The 25,864-nt window shown below is 35.5% G+C and overlaps 1 protein-coding gene and 1 long non-coding RNA gene across 5 annotated transcripts in view; one reads left to right on the top strand and one right to left on the bottom strand.

The window, feature by feature from the left end:
• LOC122843992 (excitatory amino acid transporter 2-like) overlaps positions 1-14,090 on the bottom strand; it is a 24,294-nt gene extending 10,204 nt beyond the window's left edge. Inside the window, exons 1-2 of one of the 4 annotated variants that reach the window (XM_044139216.1) lie at positions 13,927-14,090; positions 1,502-1,704 (exon numbers count right to left, since the gene is read on the bottom strand). The gene's annotated coding sequence lies outside the window, so the exon portion shown is untranslated. Of the gene's footprint in view, positions 1-1,501; positions 2,728-3,837; positions 4,051-13,926 lie in introns of those variants that run through there. The other 3 variants (XM_044139201.1, XM_044139209.1, XM_044139192.1) reach the window with 3 other exon arrangements.
• LOC122844049 lies at positions 10,383-25,864 on the top strand. Its single transcript, XR_006372810.1, has 3 exons — positions 10,383-10,469; positions 13,598-13,689; positions 25,423-25,864. It is a non-coding gene; the product is annotated as an uncharacterized LOC122844049 (long non-coding RNA).

The raw sequence follows: 25,864 nt of genomic DNA, 5'->3' as shown, positions 1-25,864 counted from the left end.
AATTCGGGAAATTATATGTACTGAAGATATACAATTAATCATGAAAGATATATAGAGATGTGAATAAATAACTGGCTCCGGGATATTTTGTCTTACCAGACTGTTATTGAAAGGTCTTTTGCAGGTCTTAGAACACAAAGTATTCTACAGTCTATACAGAATGCTGAAAATTAAATTCTGGATGCTAATTGCACTTAATATGCTCATCCATCCTAATGTGTACTTCTCTAACTCTCTGACCCTCATTTTGTCCTTAAAGCAACACATAGCTAAGGTTTGTTGTGGTCTAAACTAAAGCCTCTTTGACTAAAGATCAACTCCCCTGAGGAGCCTTTAAATCTCCTAGAGAACACAGACGTACACAGTTATGCAACAGTGAATCCCTGGGGTCACTTGAACCACCTTGACCTCAATGACACCAGCAACATCAACTTCAGCAGCAAAAACTACAATAAAACCACTGTTGTTGTGGCTCACTGAAAGCACTCTTCTGCAAACAACTTATTCAAAAGTTTTTTTGCATGGCACATTTCAGCAACAAAGCAGTTTAAAGTGCTTTACGTCATAAAAACACAACAATCCAAAGTCATAGAAGTCACCACAGCCAATAATTGAGAAAACCAGTAAACATTAGTTTGTCAAGTGCCATCATTACACATCAAAATGTTGGACAGTGCTTCATTGATGATGATTCAGAAGCAACTCTAAACAGGTGGGTTTTTAGTATAGTTTTAAAGAAATTCAGTGTTTCTGCTGTTTTGCACTTTTCTGGAAGTTTGTTCCAGAAAACTGCAAAATGATTATAATTTGGAATAACTGCTTTACAAAGAAACTTAAAGGGAGTGCATAAGGGTCTTGACAACTGCCAAGTCAATCAAGGCTGTCTGATACAGTGTGCTCTGGCAGTAATGAGACTTAAGCGATTTAGTAAGGATAAAATTAGCTCTTCTAGCTCACAAGTGATTGAGTTATGTAACAGAAAATGGGCTTCCTATGAAAAGTCAAGGTGGTAACATCATCTGCCTGAATCTCTTATGCAGAACATTGCTAATTAGACTTCATGAAGCTGCATAACAGACTTCAAGCATTGCATTAATAGAAAATAACATTTCTTCATATTAAAAAGTTAACATGTTAATTAATGATCAGTAGGCTACGTAGTATCTGTTTTCTAAGTGGTTGTCACATAGCAACAATTGGGTTACTATGAAACACAAGCAAAGCATTAGCATGCAGGGCAGATTTGGTAGAGGTAGAAAGTATAGAGGAAATAATATGCACTTTGTCCAGGACACAATGATTGAATAGTATGTTATTTACCAATGCATCACAAAAGACAAGATATCTGCATGAAAAACATTGAAGTATACCATCATTGCAAGAGCACACATGGTTATAACAGGGAATCAAAGTTGCATCACTGATAATGATCCTTCATCTCAACCTTTAGTCGTCATTTGCACAGTAAAGTGGCAATTGCAATTTTAATAATAAAACTTACCAGATGTATGCTATTCAGGACAATGTCTGCACTTGTTGGGAGATTTCACACGACCAATGCAACTATTGGAATCCTTTGCAAAGTCATGGTTCAATCATCAGCAAACCGTCAAAAAGATTTTAGTCCTTTCAGTTGCAATAACAATCTGCTGGTCGCTTCTTGTTGTAAATCCACAATCAAGTCAAAGATGCCTGCCCTTTCAGCTGCAACGACATGTGCAGAGGTAAAGTGGTTAAGTGGAGGTGTGACTGAAAGCTCCCAGACTGGAAGGGTGGAGTCATCCTGCCAAGATTAGCGAAGAACCAAAAAGCCTTGGTAGCATTTTTTTTTCTTATTTGTCTTTATTTTGAATATGTTAGGTTTCTTGTGTTTTTCAGAGTTCCTGCTTAAAAATCCATAATGCACAGATGACCTTTGACACCAATTTGTGCATGTCCAAAAGCTGAATGTGTATCTTATAAGTGATAACAAAAAGCTACGTAAGGTTTGGATTGTACAGAATGTCAAAACTTGAAAAATTGGGGTTTTGCTTGAACATTTCATTGGTAAGAGAAGCACAATGTTCATCTGCATCCTATATTATGTCGATTGTAAAGAGAATGCGTTCTGCACCTAATCTTTGATGTACAACGTCCAAAACCTAAGTGTGAATAAAATTCAGCTTCAGGTAAGACGCCAACCAACTAGAAGCTTAGGATTTCAAATTTATTTCTAAAGACCAACTGAACACATTTTAAAACATAATTCAGAGTTGTTGAAACTCAACAACTTTCCTGTCATTTCAACAGCTATTTTTGAGCAAAATAGACATATATAATTGAATTGGGATAATAGTTTTTTATTATTATTATTGCCATGCAGAGTAAGAGAGCTCTGTAAGATCTAACACTCAACGTTACCAAATTGTGGGATAATTTACCAATTTAAATCTGAGTAGAATAAACTATTTGCAGTACACAAACATTAAAGTCTGGAAGGCTTCTTGTACAGCTCTCAGCTCAGAATCGCTTTAATGGAACCACCTCATTAATATACTCCTTTGTACATGGCAGCAAATAGAGTGACTCAGTGCAACCACTTATTTATGTCAAACATTGCAGAGTCACATCTCCTCAAATCGGCTTTGACACTTAGTCTCTGTGGCTCTGGGTAAATTATTATTTATTTTTGCTATCAAAACTTCAACCTTACGCCACTGACAAAACATTTATTTTTAATTTGTTTATAATTTGTGAGAAAAGCGCTATATGTTATTTGGAACATTAACTGTGTTTTAAATAATGTATGACAGTCTGAATTTTCCTGAAATTTGTGGGGGTCGAAATAATTAACTTTTAAAATCCTTGAGTGCTCTGAAATGTTAGAGGAGTTTTATTGTAGGGCAGTCCTCAGCGCATGCACAGGTAGGGAAAAGCCAATATCGGAGCACATGGCAAAGCATTTGTCCGTGCAGCTCCACCTTTTTCTTCCCACTGCAACAAGCCGTCCTCATGCTGCAACACCTGACAACACAAGGCCATGCTAAGACAGCAGGTGTCTATAATTAACTAATCTGTCCTGAGCCATCCTAATTCCAGCGCACATTTACACCAATATGTTTCAGAAACAGGGAACATGTCTGCAGCTTTGAAATCCTTGAAGTAGACAGAACTTTGAAAATTTCTATGACTGAGGAAGGAAATGTCAATCTGTGCATTAGGCCTCATGGTTATTTCATCTAGTTTCTAAATACACAGCAAGTATTATTTGTCACTTGTCAGTAATAGTTTAGTTCTGAAAAATTTCTAAGGTATTACATGTGACTGTGCATAAAAATTTCCATCCACAGATGATTGATGCAATAAATATAATGTTATACAAATCCATGCAGACAGTGGAAATACTTAAATGCATCCTTACTGCTTTTCAAGGGGTTAAAATGGTAGACAGTAGTGAAGTAATCAAATCTAATTGTTTGATGCATCATCATCAAGAAGGAGCAACAAAAAAAAGAGAAAAAAGCAGTCTTGTTGGTGTTAAGCCTTCAGGAAGTGACATGTGCCCAGTGGCGTATCTAGGCCTGTTTTGCTTTAGCTCCCCTAAAACTGTATCTCAGTACTGAATCAGGTTGCCACCCATCCCGTAAAATACGGAGTCGTCCCATATTTGGTCGTTAAATGAGCGTCTCATATTGAACCCATACATAACTGCTGGACAGAAACGCCTATTATACACACATCAACACTACGTTTAACAACAATGACCAAAATAAAACACAGGAAATATTAAGGTCAGCTAAATTGTGGTGGCGGGAGCAAAAGGACTCCAGAACGCTACGGACCGACGCTGAACGTTACCGTTGCCTAGAGACGGACACTACGCAGCCGCGGTGAGCTGCTATCAACCCGCGTCTTTTTAAAAAGCCCTCGACCCGATTCCATGTCCTTAGAAGCAAAAACGCTTTAAAAAAAAAAACAGACGTGAGTGAAAAGATTATAAGCTGAACAATTTCAGAGGATGGATACTGTGAACATCGAAAGACAAAAAACAAACAAACAACAACAACAACAAAAAGTGTCCGTCGTGGCGCAGTGTGCTGCTGTATATCAGACAGTATGGATCAGGAGAGGAACTGCACTCATTAGAACCTTAAGAATCAGAAATCAGCGTCTCTTCATCTTCAATCATCCCCTGAGGCTGACATGGTACCGAACATTTTGTTATGATTGATTAAGTTTCTCATTGTGAATTTAGTTAACTATTGTGGTTTGATTATTTGCTTAGGATGTCGAGTTTGGATGATATTTATTAAATAATAGCATTAATCAAAATAAGGGGCCATTTAAAGAGCAAATCATACAAATAGATTAACAGTAAATACATAAATATTTTCTACATTACATTATATTTTATGAATAATTGTCCAGTGGCCATTTAACGTATTATTTCACCAATATTTTATTAATATGGTTTACCATTTTGGATAAATTTCCACAACTAGGTCTGTGTCACTCCACAGCTGTTTGTGTCTCATCAATGTTAGCAGATGTTGGCAGGTATGATGTGGTCTAGAGATTCTGTTTCAAACTGAGTTTATACACCTCTGGAAAAAATGTAAACTTTCTCTGATTTTACTCTTTATAGGTATATGTTTGAGTAAAATGAACATTGTTCTTTTGTTCTGTGAATTACTCTTAATTTTGTTTGTGAATATATGTAAATAAGCAGTTAGATTTAGACAACCGCACCAACGAATATCTTCTTATGGGTTTTAGCCCTGCTGAGGGCTAAGCACCCCTAAAAGTCAGATCCTAGAATCGCCCCTAAATGTGCCTGTACACGGTTAAGGATAGGAGAAATTTGCTGCAGTCTAATCTACAGTGTAAAATGCCAGACTTTTGGACCAAGAGGCTTCATAGAGCAGTTGTTAGCGTTGATGTCTTGTAGCAGGAAGGCATTGGGTTTCAATCCTGGCCTGAGGCCATGATGTTTGCATGTACTCCCTGTGCACGGATGGATTCTACCTTTCCTTAAGATCACCAAAGAGTCTTAACACAGCTATCCCAAACCCAGTTATGATGACATTTCCTCTGCTTACGGACAAAACCTCACTTTGCAAAAGGATTTGGGATTTTCTGTACATCACACAGCAGGCAATACATTAAGAGGTAAGAAGCAGCACTTTATCAAAATAAGCACAGGGAGTTCCCAGGGATTTGTCTCAAGTCTCTGCTCTTCATTCTGCTGACTCTCCAGTTTTCTGATACTTCAACAATAAAAGTGAAGAGCAGAGGTGGAACAGTGAGTGAGCTGGTATGGGAATAATGTTTTGTCATTTAATCTAAACACTAAACTTTGAAAAGAAAAATCCTATTTGCGACTCCTGCAGAAAGGATGATCAGCACAAAATTCTGGTCTGATTCACTCAGGATCTCATTTAGACTTTCAGGATTGTAAACTATTTCAGCTCAGCAAATAACAGACTTCTCATGAGACTGCAGTGAGGGAAAATTCCTCAAATCTTACTACCTTTTTAACCTTTTACAGAGCACTCTATTTAGAGGATTCTGATAAGTTACAGTTCACATTAGAATTTAAATGGAACTCCCACCGAGGAAAAGATTGTCATATTTGGTAAGAATAGCTGCAGGATTTATCAGGGTCACCTCCTTGGAAACCAATTCCAACGACCATTATAAGACGAAAGCTCTCAGAATTGTGAGACATTTCTTTTACAGTCTAGGTGTTTAAGGTGTTTAATCTGAAAGAAGACACTCTATACCCAATCAAAAAGTAAGAAAATGACACTGTTTCATGTCTTAGGCAATAAAGTTGCTTAATTCATCTATCCATCCATCCATCCATTAGAAATAGAAACTTCAATGGAAAAGCAATGGCCTGGATTTATATTTTGTAAAAAGCAAAATAATATTATACATGTACAGTAACCTTGACATTTATTGGCAATGCCATTAAATATGTCCAAAGAAAACAGAAAATGTTTTTTCTATCTATTTTCTATTCATACCTTTAACATTAATTATACGCAGAGGTATATTTCAATTACCTCTCTTTGTCATTTTTAAAAAAGAAGAAAAAAAAAACAAAAACAAAAAAACCAGCACACCAGCAGTAAAGCTATGATTAAAGATTGTGCTTTATTTAGAAAACAATTTTGCAAGCTGTGAAATTCAATCATTATCTAAGTAATGGAAAATAGAACGGCACAACTGCAAACCTACCAAGATATGAAACACAATCTAAACTCACAGCTGGAGAAGGAGAGCATTAATCATGTAAAGAGCTTAAAAGATCCATGGTAACTTTTGAGGACCTGCAGAGATCCAAATAAATCAGAGGAATATGTCTACAGACCAATAACTGGTCATGAATTTAACTAGCCTTTAAGGAAAAATAGAAAAACAGAAAGTTATTGTTGACAGATTGTTATAAAAAGTTCTGTTTGCAGTTTGCCACAAGCTGTGTAGAGGACAGAACAAACATGTTGGAGAAGGTGCTCTGATAACACCAATGTTAAACTGGTTTACTTGGAAGAGACAGAGTGGCCAAATAACAACGTTAACATCAACCAAATTGGCCACTGTGAAATAAAGCTGCTTCAGTGTTATGCTGTGTGGACACTTTTCACCACAGCAGTAAAGCAGGTCAGAAATAAAAGGAAACTGTGTTTAAATAAAAGTAAAAGTAAATTAAGTAAAAGATTGTATCTGATTAGCATGAAAGCCTGTTATGAAACAAGCAACAAACATTACAAATGTAGTCTTGATTTAAAGGAACTCAGTGTCTAGGCTTTTTTTTTTACAGGTTTCCATAAGCTGGTTTCGGATTTTTAGTTAATAGAAACTCACTGATAGAAACTGTTTCCTCTCGTTAGGTTCTTGGGATGCATAAAAAGACAACAGGTCTTCAATGTATTGAAGTGCTAAGCCATTAGTGATTTATAATTTAACAGTATTTTGAAGCCTTTTCTCTAAGCTACAGGATACCAGTGTAGGGGCTTTAGAGCTGGCGTGATGTCCTCTGGTTTTAGTAAGAACATGAGCAGCAATGTTTTGGATCAGCTGTCAGATTTAACCTGTGAAGACACTGATGCAGTATTCAATTTGTCTCAAGATAAGGATATGGATGAATTTCTCAAGATCTTTTTGGGACATTAGTCCTTTAATCCTAAAAATATTCTTCTGGGGATAGAAGGTTGACTTTATAACTGCCTTTATGTGTCTCTGAATGCCCATCACTATACTTATTTCTTGCAATATTCTGAGATAGTGGCAGCATGCAGAAATTTAACAAGAAGAGTCCCAGAATTACCTATTGACACAAAGAAGTCAGTGTTCTTTAGGTCAGACTGGGACCAGTGCAGGTCTGTACCAGAGACCTCTACAGTCGCTTTAATAATATTTTATTGACAGTAGCAAATGCTTCACTGAGGTCCAACAGAGCCAACATCCTGGTTCTTCCACAGTTTGTATTTATTGGTAAATCAATGAACACTTTACAAAGGGCAGTCTCTGTTTTGTAGTGAGCATGAAAATCTCATTGAAAGACTTCCAAGCAGTCAGTTTTTGTTAAGAAAGTATTTAACGGTTGAAGCAGATAGATGGATGGAATAATAGATGAAGTTAGTAAAAATAACAAATTACGTTATTTTTTTGTACTACAAATTGTTTTCATGTGATCATCTTTGTCAGTTTTCTAAATTCCAAATAGATTTAGCATTCTGCTCTCTTCATCTGATTGTTTTTGTTGTTAAGAAGCTTCAACAAAAATCAAAGCTAAATTAATTAAAAACACTGTATGAATCTTTTTCATTCATCTGAATCTGTATGAATGAAAAAATAAATCTGAGATGTAGGAAGTAAATTGAAGAAACACACTACAGAGGAACTTTGGTTTATGTTTGATGGAAATCATCCTGACAGCTGTTTTATGTAAATTACTGACCTCAATAGAATGCATGATCTATTTATTCTACAAATCAAAGGAATATTAACTCAAAGAGCTTTGTGTCTTTTATATTCTCAGCAGAATTAATGAAGCAATTAGTGTTTGTCATTTGTCTTCTGCCTTTCCATCTCAGTTGTTTTTTTTTATCCGGCCTTTTTTTAAAAATATCCCCAAAGCAACTGATGTAGAATCTAAATTAGGCATGAAACCAAAATTAGAATGGGTTTTGAAAAATGGGCCCAACACTTTTCACACTATACCAATATTTAATTGGTATAGACAAATGAGCCAAAAAAAATTTCATAAAGTGATAATTGAGTTGACTGCAAATCAGCAAATGGACCATAAACACTGATTTTCTGTGAAGACTTTTAGGGCCACTGCTCAAATGATACATTGTTTTAAATATCTTGAAGATTCAGCTAAACGTTTAACAATTTTAGAGAAATTTGTCCTTCTTCAGATCATTTAACAAAATTTTCAATTTATTTAAGGGCTGTTTGATATAGTATTTATAAATCGCTCATGCATATCCCAGCCCTGCCCATAGTCTGTTAATGTTGTCATGCATTCAAAACAATCAACCATGTTTTGCATGAGCTTGGAGTGAAATCACGGTGCACCACTGATGATTATGCATCAGTGCTGATTTTAACGACATCTGTCTCAGAAGAGCAGGATTTCAAAGCCGGAGCTCATCTCCAGTTCCTGATTAACGAAGATAATTGCTCTTACTTATGCGGAAGATGTACAATTAAAAAAAAAATAAAATATGGACAAGAAGCACTTAACTTGCTCTGCCATCATGCCTCCACTTGAGAATGAAGCAGAAGCAGAAAATGACATTTTCTACTCCGACTCATTTCAGTGCTCTTGTTCCTTGAAACAGAATCTCACTAAACAAAGCTAAATTATGGGGATGTTTTCAAATCATGTTTTATCAAAGTTAGTAAAAAAGAAATGGACACTTATGCATCTCTGCACTTCAAAAAACCTGTTTTTAAATTTGCATGTGTACAGAGACTCTTCATTTCAATATAAAAATTAGGAGCTACAGCAACTCACTACAAAATTATTAGTTATTCTTGACAGTGAGAAAAAAATATTATTTTTTGCTTTTTTGTTGATGCTTTTTAATTTAATTTAAGCAATTATGCATTACAAATTAGAAAGCCAAGGACAAGAACAAAAACAATGGTGTATTTTAAATTATCTTATAGTAAGATTATTATACAAATATGTTTGCCTTCTGATAAGATTGTTGAAGTAACTTCTGGCAGCTTTCAGAACCAAAATTCTTTCACAAATGAATTGGATGCATTTTGACACATGGTGATCAGTGAAGATGTGGGTTCAATTTCATCTTTCTTCTGTTATGTCAACATGCCTCTTGGCAAGGCACTTAACCTAACTAACTAACTCCTCATTTACATATATTCACAAACAAAATCAAGAGTAATTCACAGAACAAAAGAACAACGTTTTACTCAAATATATACCTATAGAGTAAAATCAGACTAACCCATTATTTACCCAAATATTTTGCACACATACATTTTGTACTGAAGTACAAAATACTCTTCAAATAAATAAAGCCAATGCTGTACACAATTTCATTCATAAATAGAAAAGTAATTCTAAATTAATTAAGTACTGCATTGCCCATTGCAAAAAATCACTAAGCATAATATTTTGCATTTCAAATTGTTACCGTATCTGAATAAAGGTGCTGATGATACAAGTCTGACCCCTTATACCTGGTTAAAAACAATAATGGTCTTTACTGTATCCTTTAGAGGCTGGTTCTAGACCAAATTTACCACAGGGGCCAGTGCAGACAGTGTTTTTATGGAGACACTTAAAAAAGAATTAAACAAAAACACAGCAATATTTCATCATTTAATAATGTGAGCCAATGAGCCACTTGTGTCGTCAGAGATTCAAGTTGCAGATCTCTGATTTATTAGATGGAAAGTGTGATCCTATCTCCATACAGCAATTAAAAGAGTAGTACTATAATTTTTAATTCATTAAATACATTTTTGTCAATAATTAGCTTCATATATTTTTAATAATACCTTAAATAGAAAATTGGGAAGAAAAATATCTACCACTGAATATTTAAAAATTTTTAATTTGAAATCAGATTATCCAAACTGGTAAACCATATTAATAAAATATTAGTGAAATAATACATTAAATGACCACTGGACAATTATTCATAAAATATATTAACATTTTGTATAAAAGACACAGATAGTACGTAATGTAATGTAGAAAATATTTATGTATTTACTGTTAATCTATTTGTATGATTTGCTCTTTAAACGGCCACTTATTTTGACTAATGCTATTATTTAATAAATAACATCCAAACTCGACATTCTAAGCCAATAATCAAACCACAATAGTCAACTAAATTCACAATAAGAAACTTAATCAATCATAACAAAATGTTCGGTACCATGTCAGCCTCGGGCGATGATTGAAGATGAAGAGACGCTGATTTCTGATTCTTAAGGTTCTGATGAGTCTGCAGTTCCTCTCCTGATCCATACTGTCTGATATACAGCAGCACACTGCGCCACGACGGACACATTTTCTTGTGTTATTTGTTTTTTTGTCTTTCGATGTTCACAGTTTCCATCCTCTCTGAAATTGTTCAGCTTATAATGCGCGTCTTTTCACTCACGTCTGTTTTTTTTTAAAAAGCGTTTTTGCTTCTAAGGACATGGAATCGGGTCGAGGACTTTTTAAAAAGACGCGGGTTGACAGCTCACCGCGGCTGCGTAGTGTCCGTCTCTAGGCAACGGTGACGTTCAGCGTCGGTCCGTAGCGTTCTGGTGTTCTTTAGCTTCCGCCACCACAATTTAGCTGACCTTAATATTTCCTGTGTTTTATTTTGGTCATTATTTTTAAACTTAGTGTTGATGTGTTTATGATAGGCGTTTCTATCGGACAGTTATGTATCGGTTCAATACGAGACGCTCATTTAACGACCAAATATGGGACGACTCCGTATTTTACGGGATGGGTGGCAACCTGATTCAGGGGTACTGAGATACAGTTTTAGGGGAGCTAAAGCGCCCTAAAACAGGCGTAGATACGCCGCTGCTGTCTACCATATAAAATCACAGCAAAAAGACATCCAAAAGTGTAAAATACATTGCTCTTGAATATATATATAATGCAGAGAAAGGCATTTCATTTAGCTTCTTTAGCTGTAGTAGTAAATCTGGTCAACAGGCATATCTTTTAGCAGTTTTCAAACTTAGAACATGAATAGCATAAGTAGACAGTAACGCTTATTTCTAGTTTTCTGCTATTCACTTGTGCTGCAGTGGAAATTAACTTTTTTTCCCTGCTGCTCTTCTCATTTGAACATTTTCAGCTTAACAATTCATCTTTTTAGCTGTTAGTGTTTATTAGCACTACATCATAGTTAATTAGCTTTTGTTACCTTGCCAATACTTGACAGCAAAATCTCTTCTGAGTACCACTAAAGGCTCAAGTATCATCAGTGGTATTTATCTCACAGTTGGAAAACCATGGCTCTGGACCATGAAGGTAACAAAATTATATAGAACTGTGAAGACTGCTTATACACACAGGCCTGAAGCATCTCCTTGGTGTGACTGAAGAAAAAAATGGTTCACTGGGTTTGCTACTTCAGCACCATAAGCTAATGAAATTAGTTAAACAGCAACGCACAATAGTGGTACTGAATTTCTTTGGACCACAGATTATATAACTTTAATCAAATGAGGTTAGAGATTTTAGACAGCAGTTTAATGTACTCATTGATCAACAACTGACCTTTATAGAAAACAAATGGCTAAAGCAATGGTTGCATAATGTGCACTCCATATAAAAAGTAATAATAATAATCACTTATAATTTTATTAGAACAACCACATATTTTACCTTTTTCTTGCCTGACAGCAGACATATATATTTGCACCATAGTGTGGCTGACAAGGTGATTCTCGTGTGATGTGACTACTTTTGATGCGACTCAGAAGTTCTTGAATAAAAAGGGGAATATTATTTGGAACTGACTTATAGTCAAGATCATTGCACACATTTTACTATTTTTACTTTCTGTCTTGACCACAGTCTTTCTAACAGTAGTTACTGAGCCAGCAATATTTTTTTAGCATAATAATTCATGTTTTTTGGAAAGATTTCTGTTTGTGTTTTTTGTTTTTGTTATTTTTACTAGAACTGGGCAGCAATCAAAGTGTATGTTTTTCCATCTGAAACAAACAAACAAATTAATGAATTAAGAAGTTGAAGTTAAATACAGAATGTTTCACAGCCGTCTATTAAAAGGCTTTTTTCTTGTCCATAACTCCACTGCCATATTTCCATTGTATTTTCAAAATGTGCAATACCCAGAAAAAGTACCATTTTGTCTTAAAATGCAAATTAATGTACTAAATTAAATGCTTCTAATTAAGTATAATTCCCTGTAAAAAAAAAAAAAAAAGCTACACGAGGACCAAAGTCTCTGCCTGCTTTCTGTCCTCTAAATTCCACTTGATTATGGCAGATAGTCTTTTATACTCAGCCTGGGTCTGTTGTAAGCTTTTTCCCATTAAATGTCGTGACCATAAGATCTCTTCGTGGTCACGACATGTTTCCTCAGAATGTTGAATTAATACTAAGACAATAACATGCAATCTGCTGTGAGACACATAACTTTTCATTAATTAACATCATTAACTAAATTTGATTGCAGTGTATTAAAATTGTATTTTAATTGCACTGTGTGTAACTGTATTTCAATTTGGCAAAATTATGGAATTGCACTGGATTGATCCCATTACGCATTTCTGGATAATTGGATTTGAATTGGACCTGTTTTGTCTTCTAATATGCCTTGAGGAGACATTTGTTGTGAACTGGTGCTGTGTTAATAAACTAAATTGAACTGACTAATTAAATAAAGATCATTATGTGGTCTAACTCCCCTTCTTAATTGGAAAAAATGTAATTTTGTGATTAAATCTGGCCTTATTTTTATCTTATTTTTTTATTTCATAGGTTTTTAATTTATAAATTTTACATTTTTAGAAATTATTGTTCATGACAGGGGTAAAATAATATAAGTTGCATCTCAATTCAGTTTTTAGATGACATTTCTATAGAGACAGATTTTTTTTAATCAGGCTTTACAGTGTAGCCTCTTTAAAAATTTGCATGAAAGGCCCTTTTTTTAATTATTTGTAAGAGACATCCCAGAGCCCTCTGCTGGCCAGCTGCCCATAAGACTTATGTTCTCTGACATTAGGCACAGCAAAATAAACTGTCTGATGTAAAATCCATCAAGTTAATTTCCTTGGAATTTACAGTCTAAGCCTTTAGGCAGTTCTTTTGAACTTCATCTTCATGCAGCCTGTTCTTGAGTTGTGGTGGGAGTCGATCGCACACTGCATCATATCTTTACTGATACACATGTGGCCCAAGGCAAGCTGTTTTGCATCGCTTTAAGAGCCTGTCACTTCAAAACAATGCATTAGCTGACATTAGTTCCTGTCTTGAGATGTAATGTCATTAATCTTTTAATTTGACAGTTTATGTATTTCAGCTCATTTCAAGACTTTGCGGACTGATGATTTTTCTTTTTCTTTTTTTTTTTTTTTGTAGAAGTGCTGCGGGTATGCTGACGCGACCTAGATAAAGCCATCATCCCAGGACTGGGAGTGGGAATTCAACCAAGCACCAATCATCACTTTCAGGTATGCTCAGAATGGGGTCACATCACTGACAAAACTGTTTGTAACAATTTCAGTCAGAACTGTATTTTGAAATATTTTGGAGTCATGAATTGTATGAGGAATGTCATTCCTGTAAAATATGTTTTTTTTCTTTTCCCCTAAAAATGTAACTGCAGCCACTATGACTACATCACTACAAATATTCATGTAAAACGTGCATTTTTCTAATTTCCTATAATATCCAGTGAAAGTGCTCACCTGAGGAGTTCTTCTCTTCTTCACTTTATGGGCTTTTCTGGTTTCTTGATGAATTCCCTGCTGTGCCTACAACTTAAGCAGCAATGAGATTTGTGGGGGATTTGAAGATAAATTAACTGTAACGACAGGTTTCTCCTACTCTAAGTTAAAGAAGTCTAAGCAAGCTAAACAAACACTCTAGAAATGCACAACGTACACACAGAGGAGAGAGGATTTAAGATGAGAGCTCTGTGTGCCTCCTCCCAGGTGTGGGTGGGATGTTCTCCTAGTTAAAGAACTTCAAACCATTTTGCATCATGGAATCCTGTTAAATCAAGGACTTCTGCAAAACACAAACTCTCAAGACCATGATTGACTCAAATAGAAAACCTTTTATCCTTTTTACAACTATTTCTCGATGTAAATCAACAACTTTTACGCAATTGCTCAAGGTAACTTTTAAAATTTTATGAGCAGTGCTGAATATTTTATAGAACATTTATATAACCGTGTGATAAACATTCAGATCTTTAATTAACGGTCATTATAGGTCCCTACTGTTGCAACTTGTCTTGAAAGAGGAGGAATCTGTGCACTCACTGTTTAATTGGCTGGCTGGCTTTACAGGTGTCCTGCATAAAGCCTCGTTGATCACAGCAGGTGTCTGCGTCGCAGGAGTAGGAGCTAACTTTAGCAAATCCTCTCAGTGTGTTTCTCAATGACAGCACATGTTGGACAGTCTGCAGAGAAACTCACAGATGCAGAGTGTCCCATGTGCACATAGCACAGACTCACACGCTATCTACTGTGGCAGGTGAATTTTCACCTGGCACGTTGTGTGCTGCCAAGCACGTGTACATGTGCAGAGCTTAAACCTGGAGGCAAAGGGGGATTTTCCTTTTTCAATGCATTCTTGTTGATGAGCTACTTGAATGCAATAAACTGCTGAATAAATGTGATATTCAAAGTGAATTATGCAGATTCAAAAGCCAGATAAGAGAGCAAATTTGTTAAAAATGGCAGTTGACTTTGCAGACCGAGTTTTTATGCTTCTTGAAAAATGTTTATCTCTAGAGACTCAGAGGTAAGAGGCCTGGGGCTGGCAAAGATGCAATGATTTGTTAAGAAGGACTTTAGCACTTAGAGATCTTCTCTATAACATCCAGACAAGGACTTGGTTCCCCTTCAGCAAAAGATAAATTGGGTTAGAGGCTGACTGCAGATAACTTTTGGTTTTATGATACAGTAGAGTCAGAAAAACATACACCCCCTGGATATAAATAAAAATAAATTCTTCATAGAGTTTTTCCCTCCAAAGGTGAAAATGTTATCAGTTAATATATATCTTAGGTGCTGTTAGGTAAAGAGCATGAAGACTGCAAACAACTTTGTTGCCTAAAGATGCCTAAAAATCAGCAGCTGTTGTGTACAGTATTGACTTTAGCAACTGTGATAGACTTGCGACCTGTAAAGGTGTACTCTAGCCTCTCGCCCAATGACTGCTGGAGATAACCCCTTCTGTCCCCCTCCCCCTCCTGCAGCCCTGAAAGGATAAGCGGGTTTAGATAACAGATGAATGGCAGGATGGCCATAGCTGGTATCAGCATTCTAATTTGCCAAAGCATCATTGCCTCTTGGATTCTTTGTGACAGACTGACACCAAGGAATGCACAATTGTGAAGGAAAAGGGAGACTAATCTATGGTTTATTTAATTTTTATAACTAAATGTCTGATAATTGTGGCTTGCATATGTATGCAGCTACTTGATTAAATTCTCTGCAAAAGTACTTGATTAGATTTAGGTCTAGACCAATCTAACACAAGAATACTCTTTGTTGTATGTTTTGGTTTATTTCCCTTCTGAAAGATGAAACTCCTCTCCAGTCTGAAGCCTGTTTCAGCTTTTAACAGGCAGCACTGACTGCTATTTAGTTCTCCGTATCTTCCTATTGAGCCTGAGCAGCTTCTCCCTTCATCTGACCAGAGCACCTCATTTCACATTTTACCTCTGCCCCCTCCTTGTGATAAACTGTAGAAGAAGGTTCTTTAGATTTTCTTGAAAAATAAAATAAAATCTTGACATTCTTTAATGGAGAACAAATTAGTAAAATGCATAATTATTAATTGCATTGTCAAGAAATCCCTCTACCTAATCACTGCAGCTTCTCCAGAATCATTATGAGCCTTGAGCATATATGTATATATGTATGTATGTATATATATATTACACAGCACTTGCTTTTCTCCCATGGAATTTATTTGGTTCTTCTGGTAGAAGACAAGTGGCACAGTATTGATGTTTGGAATTTCACTGGGACACGGGCCTTCAGGACTGGACAGTTTGCTAATAGCACAGTGTGTGTTGTCAACAATCTCTATGGTATGTGCCCTGCCTTAAGAAAACACTCCTTTGACAATAAGCAACACAACTCTTTCAGCGTGTCCTGCCAGGTTTCCGGTTGTTTGTTGTTTCTGTAAATTCCACGTTGCACTGTGAAATAGTTTGTATTTTTCAGAGATGGAAGGGTGTTATGTGATCACAGAACTTCGTCATATACTATAACATAAAATATATGAGTAAGGGTTTGCATTGAGTAAAACCTAAAGGAGGAAATATGTAAAATGACAAAAAGTAAAAGAAAGATTGATTTGTTTTTTAAGTTTTTGAGAACCCATCTTTTTCACATTGAGAAAATTACTTTGATTCTCTACAATATTACAAAGTACATTAGAAATGTATATAGACAATTCCTGTGAGACTGGCATGTATCACGTCCCAAACAAATATCAGCTAGAATGCCTGTTTTGCTCAAATTGCAATCTAAAAAAAAAAACAATAAAAATTTGTAAGGTTATTTTTGTTTTCTGTTAAGAATTGCAAATGACTAAATCTTTTTATGTTTTCACTGTTTTAAGTTTTATTTCTCTCCAATTTTGTAAACATCATGTCTGAATGCCAGCAGATCAATTTTGTTCACTACAAAACCAAAAATTTTGTATAAGTAAAATAAAATTAAACATGCTTAATTTCAAAATTTAACTCCATTTAGGGTTTCTATTTAAAAGCTAGATTCAATACTTTGAATGCCATCCTTTAAGAATCACAGTAGAAGTTATGATATGCTGTAAACTTCTGAAAATTTTGAAATACCAAAATTATTTATGTATATTTTGCATGTTTGACAGTGTGTACAAAAAGAAAAAGAAAGATCTTCATTAAGATCTTCTCTTAGTAATTAGTATTTCTTGATATGTTCTCTGTTTTTACCCTGAGGCGCTAAAGACTTTTCAGTTGATAAATGCATGTCTGAGATTGCATTCCTATGACAACATTCACATGAGCAGGATGAAGGAGCTGCTTGTCTTTGTCTGCCACACACTGAGCTGCCTCCAGTCCTCGATGCTGTACGATGCTGTACGAGCAGAGCCTCACTGCAGGCTGGGAACCAGTATGTGGACCCCTCTGAGGCCCCCTGCTGGTTCAACACTGTGCCTCCACAAGACTCGTGGGCGCTCGCAGTGTGATCAGGAGGTGAGCGGATATAAATGGCTGCATGCCACGGCCACTGAGATTATGAAAGGTTGATCCTGCTAAAAGCTTCTAATTTGTCACAGACTGCATGGCATTAGCAACCAGAGGAGCATAGAAGGGGAAAGTAAAGATGAAGTAACAACCAAAATGATCTTGCATTTTAAAGTGAGGCTATTAAAGTTTGGTAAATTAGCTGTCGCTCAAACCAAGGGCAGAAAGAGTGGATTCTAAAATCTGTTTTCATGACTAGATTACAACAAATTTCTCCACAGTGCACCTCCTAATCTCAGTCATCATTATTTAAGGTCAAAAAGAAAACTTTAAGCTCTTTTAAACTTGCTTTTAAATCTATAAATATTGCCAAAGTAATTTTGAATTTGAAGAAAAATAATATATGTTGGGAAAACATCTCAGATGAAATGTGTGTAAATGAGTTTGAGGACATTTTATTACAGCTTTTGTAAACAAATGACAAAACATTGTTTATACACATCATGTCATTTATTGAGCTATTAATATTTTTACATATTGCATGACAAAAAATATTTTTGTATTATGCACATCTGACAATGAAACAAGACATACAAGGTCTTGTAACGTTTAATAACAATTAAATATGTTTCCTATTTCTTTTAAAATTTTGAAAGTTTTAGTAAGTTTAAATTTAGAAAGCAGTGAGAAACACAAACACAGGAAATCTTTAATGTTTGTAGACAAAACATCTCTAAGGTCATACCTGATGTCCAGCCTGTTTCTGTGGTTTGTGTTCAGCTGAACCAGAGCTGAGAAACAGCACTTAAAGAGATAGGCTATATTAATTGTAGGAGCTTATCTAGGAATTGAAGGATACTTGCTCATCAGAATCCAAGAGGCTTGTCTCCATGAATTCCAGGGTTCGGTCAAATGATGTACCCATCAGCTGATTCTCTTTATTGCTTTGCAATGTGACAAATTCTCCTAAAGGAATCGCACTTTGGTCTCATCCCAGAAACATCTACCATACAAGGATTGCACCATTCCCTGCTACTCATATGTGAAAAAACGGGTGTCATTTAGAATTACAGGATGTTGTCACAACTACTGTAAGTATTTTGTGCCCAGGCAAATGCATGTGACAGCCTAAAACTGGATCACTTTTGGGTCAGAACCTACCAGCTGAGAAACATTGTTGATAGGAAAACCCTTGGGGCCAAAGGATACAGAGAGATTCACTATTAGATGCTATCTTGTCATCATGAACCAAATGTCTCTAAATTAAAGTCACATTTTTGACTGTTTGCTACAAAGCGTTTGGACAGTTTTGTGAACAAATTGTGCTTTTAACACAGTATTAGCAGGAAATTTAATTTCAATCACATCTGGTTAATTAAAGAAATAAACAAAATTTTCAATGGACTTTAATACTTGTTATTCCGTGCTGTTTGATGACATATATCGGTTTAATGTACTAATGTAAACCTACCAAGATATGGCTAAACCGGCAGATTGGGGGATGGCCATGTTTTTATGGCCACAACTTAATGTGGTTTTTGGTTTTAGCATAAACAAAAGTACATAGAAAGATAGAAATCTTCTTGTGCCTATGTGTTAAATCCACTGTACTTGTTATTTGGAAGGCAGCCTCATTTGCACTGTACAGTATGGACGAGCAGAGCAGGGCGGTGTTGTTTTCAGGTTAACTCAGATTTCACCACAGACTCTTGTAGCAAGCTCAGCAAAGGCTGTTTTCTGTATTCAAGCTCCCTGGCACTGCTTTCAGTTCTTCCTTGTCTCCTTGAGAAGATGAAGGTTGATCCGAGGCTTGTTATTGGAGAAACACTGCATCTTTATGAGGGCCACAGTGTTGTCCGCACAGAACTTAATGTGGCCAGTGATGTAGTCTGTGATGCTGTCGTTGTCCTCCCCATGATGAGCACTGAGCTCTGTATGTTAGATGATTCAGAACTTATTGATGGTGTACCAATGGGATATAAGTTATGTGCATGATTTGCTTCATAGATCGCAAACTGAAAGAAAGAGGAGAGTCTGATAAATCTGTCATCGACTGTCCATCTCAGATCACTTCCCTGAGCAGCATGCTGCACAGACAGATAAGAATAAAAGTGAAACAGCCCAGGGGTGAGTGTACATTATGTATGGGGAGGCAGAACAGGGTCATCTGCATTATTTATAAAAAGTATCAAAAGGCAATACCTACAGAATATCATGAAGATGAATATGTGAAACTGAGAAAAGGTGGCAATAAACACATGACTTTCCCTCAGTCTGCCAGTTTAGCCATATCTTCGTAGGTTTGCAGTTTGCAGCTGTTTGTTTACTAAAGTTCTCCAACAAACATCATATGTCTTCAAAGACAAACTTCATTAATACTGATATTGAATTACACAAGTGGACTCTGTCTCCCTCCGCAGGTGAAAATTTCAAAGGCAACTGGGGGAATGCAATGTGGGACTTAAATAAAATAGAATCAAATTTGAATCAAATTAAAATCATATTATTTCCCTTATACTTAATGAGTAGTCATCACTTTGTTTTAATCACATAATACATTTATTTTGCAGAATGTAACAAAATGTGAAAAGGTTCCAGGTGTTAACTCTTCAGCAAGGAAGCCAACATATTGACCAAAGCTGTCATGACTGTTTGAAGTGAACACAATGCAGCACAACATTTCTGAACTGCTTTGTTGGAGGACACAGATGAGTTCCACCAAACCGATCAGTAACCTTGGAGTTAAATTCTCAGAATGTAAAGTTCTGGCTCCTACATGAGCCTGTGAGATCCACAAGATCAAAGAAATGTTTTTGATTTTTGAGAAAGTCAGACATTTCAGGTTTCAAAGTAAGAATGGTTTTAAAAATATGTGTAATCTCTTGCTGCATTCTGTGATCCCTATAGTGACTACTACTGTTTCATCCTTGTTGTACTGCAGCAGAAAAAAAGCAGAAATACATGAGCCTCCTGTTTTAGAAGCAGTTTTAATGAGATCTATGAGGTAGTGCAGTTTTCTTTGGTTGTAAGAAGTTATAATGGTTCTTACTCTACTCGTTGCAGTAAGCTGTGCATGATTCCTGACTGACAGGAAATGAGTTGAATTTTTGTCTCGACAGTCATGGCTCAGGGACCAAGGGAGTTCTCTTAATCCCTCTGAAGGAAAAGCAATGCTAAAACAAATCTTTAGCAAAATCTGCAAAAGTGAACATACCTATCAGTCAGATAAACAGTGTACACATGCTAGCTAATTATGGCAACTCAGGAAATACATTTGCTAAGATCAGCATATGAAGAAAACAATAGAGCCAATATATTTTAATATATTTTAAAATTAATGCTGTGCAGTTTTTTAGTCTGTTCACAACAGCCATCCATTGGCTCATATTCCAGAACAATGTGACCCAGAGCTTCTTCTATATAGTTTACCAACTAAAACAACTATAATTACCTTCCACTTAGTAAATGCACATTTCCATTAAAAGTCATGTTTATCACAGCTGCAATGTCAGTTTTGAGGGGCGCATGCTGGACCACTAATGTGACATGCTGTGCTAAACAGTAGATAATGGCCAAAAAGATTACAAGGGATCATAACCAAGCAGACATTTTAACAACCACGATGATTAACGTCACACTGACATTCATGCTGATATGTAAAGAACATGCAAAGATTAGCAAAAAGTCCAGAACGTTCTCCCACGTAATATCAGTAAGTTGTCACTGAACACAGTGATTTAATCTGAAAGGCTTTGGCTTTTCAACATTTTCTAAAGCAAAATTATTTGTTGATCTGAAATGTTTTCATTATCAGACAAAGGATACAAGAGTAGATACTAAATACAGTTTAATGGGGAGGGTCATTAACAATACAACAGTGTGTGATGCATTTTGGGCATGTTTCTGTGTTCTACATTGCTATGGATATTCAAAGTATCAGTATTTCTTTAATGTTTGTATTATGCTACAGTTAAATTCTTGTTGCCTCATTTTACAATGACCAGCAAGCAGAAATGTAAAAAACAAAAATTCAAATGCCACAAAAATGATTAAAAGAATATCTGTCAAAAATGTTCAGCATCACAGGTGTGTTCTCTAGTAAGATACGTTCCGAAATCTTTACAGCAAAAATTGATTTAAGGACTGAAATTGAATATGCATTACAGAATGATCTCTCTAACCCACTCTATACTGGCTTTACACAATGCACTGGTAACAATTCAATGAAATATTATATAGAGTCAGTAAAAAATAGAATACATAGTTACTTAGAATCTAAAGAAACAATTGAGCTATTCTTAGGTAAAGCAACACAACCAAACCTTTTAATCTAGCAAATTGACACTGACAACATTTAATCAAATGGGCAATTTTAATTTATACGTTTGTCTGCTTGAAATATAATCCAGCAACTCTACAACGAAATATAGGCATACATAATTTACACTTAACAGGACTTCATTGGTAAACCAAGTTCAAACCATTCTCTGCATTTCAGGATGACATAAAATCTGCAACAGGTTTCTGTTTCTTTTATATTATTCTATGACTCATGAATGGATGAGATTATACGTCTCAGTTAAACACAAAAATGTAATTGAAAAGACTCGCAATAAAAGAGACACATTGAGAAATAAAATGCTTTGGGAGAGTTAAAAAATATCAAAGCAGCTTCAATAAAATACCTCTCTCATTTCTGATGAATTTAGCGGATGACATAGGAAGAAAAAACAACAAAGTTTGGAAAACACAGAGTACTTAAGATCATATTTCAGTTTAATTAAACAAACAGGAGTTTGATTTAATTTAGAAGACAATTAGTCTCTTCTAATCTTCTCAGGGATTTATCTGACACATCCTGAAATGGTTTGTTGCTTCACAGAAAGATTAGAAAAGGATTAGAATAAATGTATGAAATGTGAAACAGATTTGTCTTGCAATTTCTAACTAATCACAATGCTAGTTACAAAGTATAAGAAGATATCTTTTACTCATTTCAGATAGTGAAACACAGGAATTATATACATTCACTACACATACAGGGAGTCATTTGTTTACTTCTTGTAATATTGATTATCAGTGATCACATCATATGCATTAACACAAATATTAAATATTTAAAACTCATGATGTCCCACTCTATTCAAAAATTGAATTAAAATACTTGCAAAGATTTCCTGAGCCGTTATGGGGTCTGTCTGGGATCTGCACAAAACTTGACACCTTGCCTAAGGAGGATAATCCATAAAAGAACCAGTGTGGTAGGAAAATTGACACCAACAACAGGGACGTTGTTTAACAATGACTGAGGTTATAATAAATGCATCAAGAGATCTACACATTGTCACATTCCTCAAGTCAAACTCTACCGAACCAGAGAGAATGATGTCTATTTCCTTACAAATTTTCATAACAGACATGAGTTAGTATTTGTGTCCATGAAAAACTGTAGAAATTGTTTTGTCATCAATGTATTTTACATGTCAGTCAGCAATGTAGTAAATACAGTATCAAATTTTAATGTTTTTTGTGAATAAAATCACATAACATCAAATATGATTCATAGTTTGTCCAGTTAAATACTAAAACAGAGTCTTATCTTTTATAGAGATACACAGCCTTTTACATATGCCATACATACCCATGATAAAGATCATGGGTATCTAAGATATATAAGATGTATGAAAAGCATTTAACTATTTAATGTTTTCTTGTAGTTGCATAATCTCACACCAAAATGTTTAGGACACTGAAACCTAATTAGCCATCATATATGGGTTTTTCTGTTTTTGTCCTGTCTTTGTGTATTTAGATAGTTATCATTAAGGACATATTGTAGTCAGGTAATTTCTTTATGTTGTGTTCTTTCAGACTTTCTTGTGTTATAATCGTTTGGTTCAAACTCTTGTTAGTGTCAGTTTTTTTGCTTCATTTAGCTAGATTATCATGTATTATTCTCACTGTGATTATTTCTGTGCTTATTAGTCACCTCCCTGAGTGTCTCTGCTTATGTTCTTGATCAGGTGGACTGTATTCCACTCATTTTTCACACCTGGTTCTCACACTACTCATTAACCTTCTCAATAGTTATTGCCAGTCAGTTTCTTCATCTCCTTCCAAAATTCTCTTGTTCTCCATTTTCTGCTTACTTTATGTGTGTTCCTGTCCTTTTGTTATTCAAATCAGTCTATCTATTGCCGGCTGTTCAGTTGCTATACATCTTTTTTCTATTTTTAAATAAAATTTCTTCTACATAATCACTGTTTTCATGTCTGCACTCGGGTCCAACTCTTGCATCAAAATTCCTATAAGATAACTCTAAGACAAGTATTGCATCTCAATAAAAATATTATTGAAATGTTTATTTATTTCAGTAACACACTTCACTAAGTGAGACAAATGGTATGACATAGTGCTTAACACTTGTTGTCTCTGGCCACTAAGTGCTGAGTAATAGGTTCCTTCAAAAGAGCACTTAGCTTAGCTTAGAAAAACATTAATGAGTTTCCTAATTGTTATTTAGACTCTGTCTGGATTGGCTGGATACAAATGAGACTGGTTTGGTGTCAAATCAGGTGAAATATAATCTTAAAACCACATTAGGTTTAATGTTAACTGTGATGCTGTGGCCTGTTTTTTTTTAAACAGGCCACAGCATCACACCCAGCTCAGCATCTAAAATTACATAGCATCATAACCCCTTTGAAATACTAGGATATTTTAAGTTTAAATCTGCTGGCCTCTTTCAGTATGATTGGCCCTTTCAGTAGGATAATATTAAAGCATGTGGAAAAACACAACTCACTTGATTTTGTCCCAATACTTGTCTTTGAGTTAACAAATGGCTTCTGTTACTATCTCAGTTCCCAGACCAAAGTCTTTCGGAAAAGCTATAGGCTGAGCTAAAGTTCATACTTAAGGACCCTGGAGAGATGAGATGAAGCGTGATGAGTGAAGAATGAAGAAATCTTCAAAGATCTTGCTCTCTACAATGTTGTAAAAAAAAAAAAAAGACTAAAAACTGTACTACCTACAAAAGGGGGCTGCACATGTTATGGTATTAATGTCAGGAGTTTCAAACCTGTGGTGCTGGGGATTTTATACACAGCAAATAAATTACTCAAATTGCATAATTTATTTTAATTGTGAGATCATACTACTGCAAGGAATTATTTTCTTTAAAAGGTTTGCTACACATTTCAGAAGATAAAATTAGTGTAAAAGAAACTATAGGCTGTTTATTTTTGGTAATCCAAGTGCTGTCTGAATTGTAAGTATTACAAAATGTTTTTATAGGATGGTTCATAAACAAGAAGGGGATTGTTTTCTTTTCATTTACTCCTGGTGATGGGTCCTAAATCTTTAAACAAAAAGTAAATAAATCTGAAATGTAACAATAACATATTATCTAAAGTGGCTCTCATTCATTGGCATCTTCTGGAAAACCTTCCCTTAGATTTAGATCTCATGGGTCTCATTAGCATCAGTTTTACATGCAGCAACTTGCTTCTGCCTAAAGCTTGGATAAAAACCTCTTTCAAGTGACTGATAATGGCTTTACAGAGGCATTGTTCTTTTGTAGGCAAAACAAAGCTTCAATAAATTTGAACTCTGAGCTTGAATTTATCAAGTGATGAATGCTTATTATGATTGCGAACTGGTTTGTATGAGTACATCATGTTTTATATTGTAGAGCTTGCACAATACATAATGTTTCAGGGTGTTTTTTACGCCTTCCTTTGCTGCCCTCAAGTGGTCAAAATTCACCTAATGTTGGTTTAAGATACCTCTAAAGTACCTCTAACAAGACTGATGACATTAAACTACAGAAAATAATACAGCTAATAAAAACACTCAGTGTGAGGATGTCATTACATGGTGGGGAAAGGTTTTTTTGCACAGCAGAGAAATAGTGTAGTCTTAGCTGAAAATCTCACAGCAGTAATTAGCTCTCTTACCAATGAAGTGACAACCGTATTTTTTCCATCATCAGGAGCTGACAGATGTAAAGAAACATGAGTGACGACATTTGATAGCAGCCTCCTTTGAACTGTCAATCATGACGGAAGATTTTGCCTCATCCTGTCAAACTGTACCTGCCTAAACCAGAGATGAGGGAGACAGCTGAGGAGCAGGGTGTTATGGATTCCAGATTATGACTCAGTTATAAAACTTTCATCAGGGTCACAAGGACAAACTATCTCTTAAGATGAGTTCTCAACTTCAGCCACCAACATTGTTCTTTTATTCCAGTTCATATAATTACCCATAGTGCTCTGTGGAGTACTTTTACTCCTCCTGTTGCTCAGAGAAATATTCTATTTGCAGCCTAGAGACTTTACTTATTCACCCTCTAGCATTCATGACCTTCCTCGCCTCCATCCAGACATTATTGTCAGAAGGGCTTCTGCTCAGGATTCCCTCTCGTACCTACA

This window comes from Gambusia affinis, linkage group LG02 (genome assembly GCF_019740435.1).
Source record: "Gambusia affinis linkage group LG02, SWU_Gaff_1.0, whole genome shotgun sequence".
Classification (NCBI taxonomy): Eukaryota; Metazoa; Chordata; class Actinopteri; order Cyprinodontiformes; family Poeciliidae; genus Gambusia; species Gambusia affinis.
The sequence above is the reverse complement of the archived record's forward strand: the minus strand, read 5'-3'. Positions and strand labels throughout refer to the sequence as shown.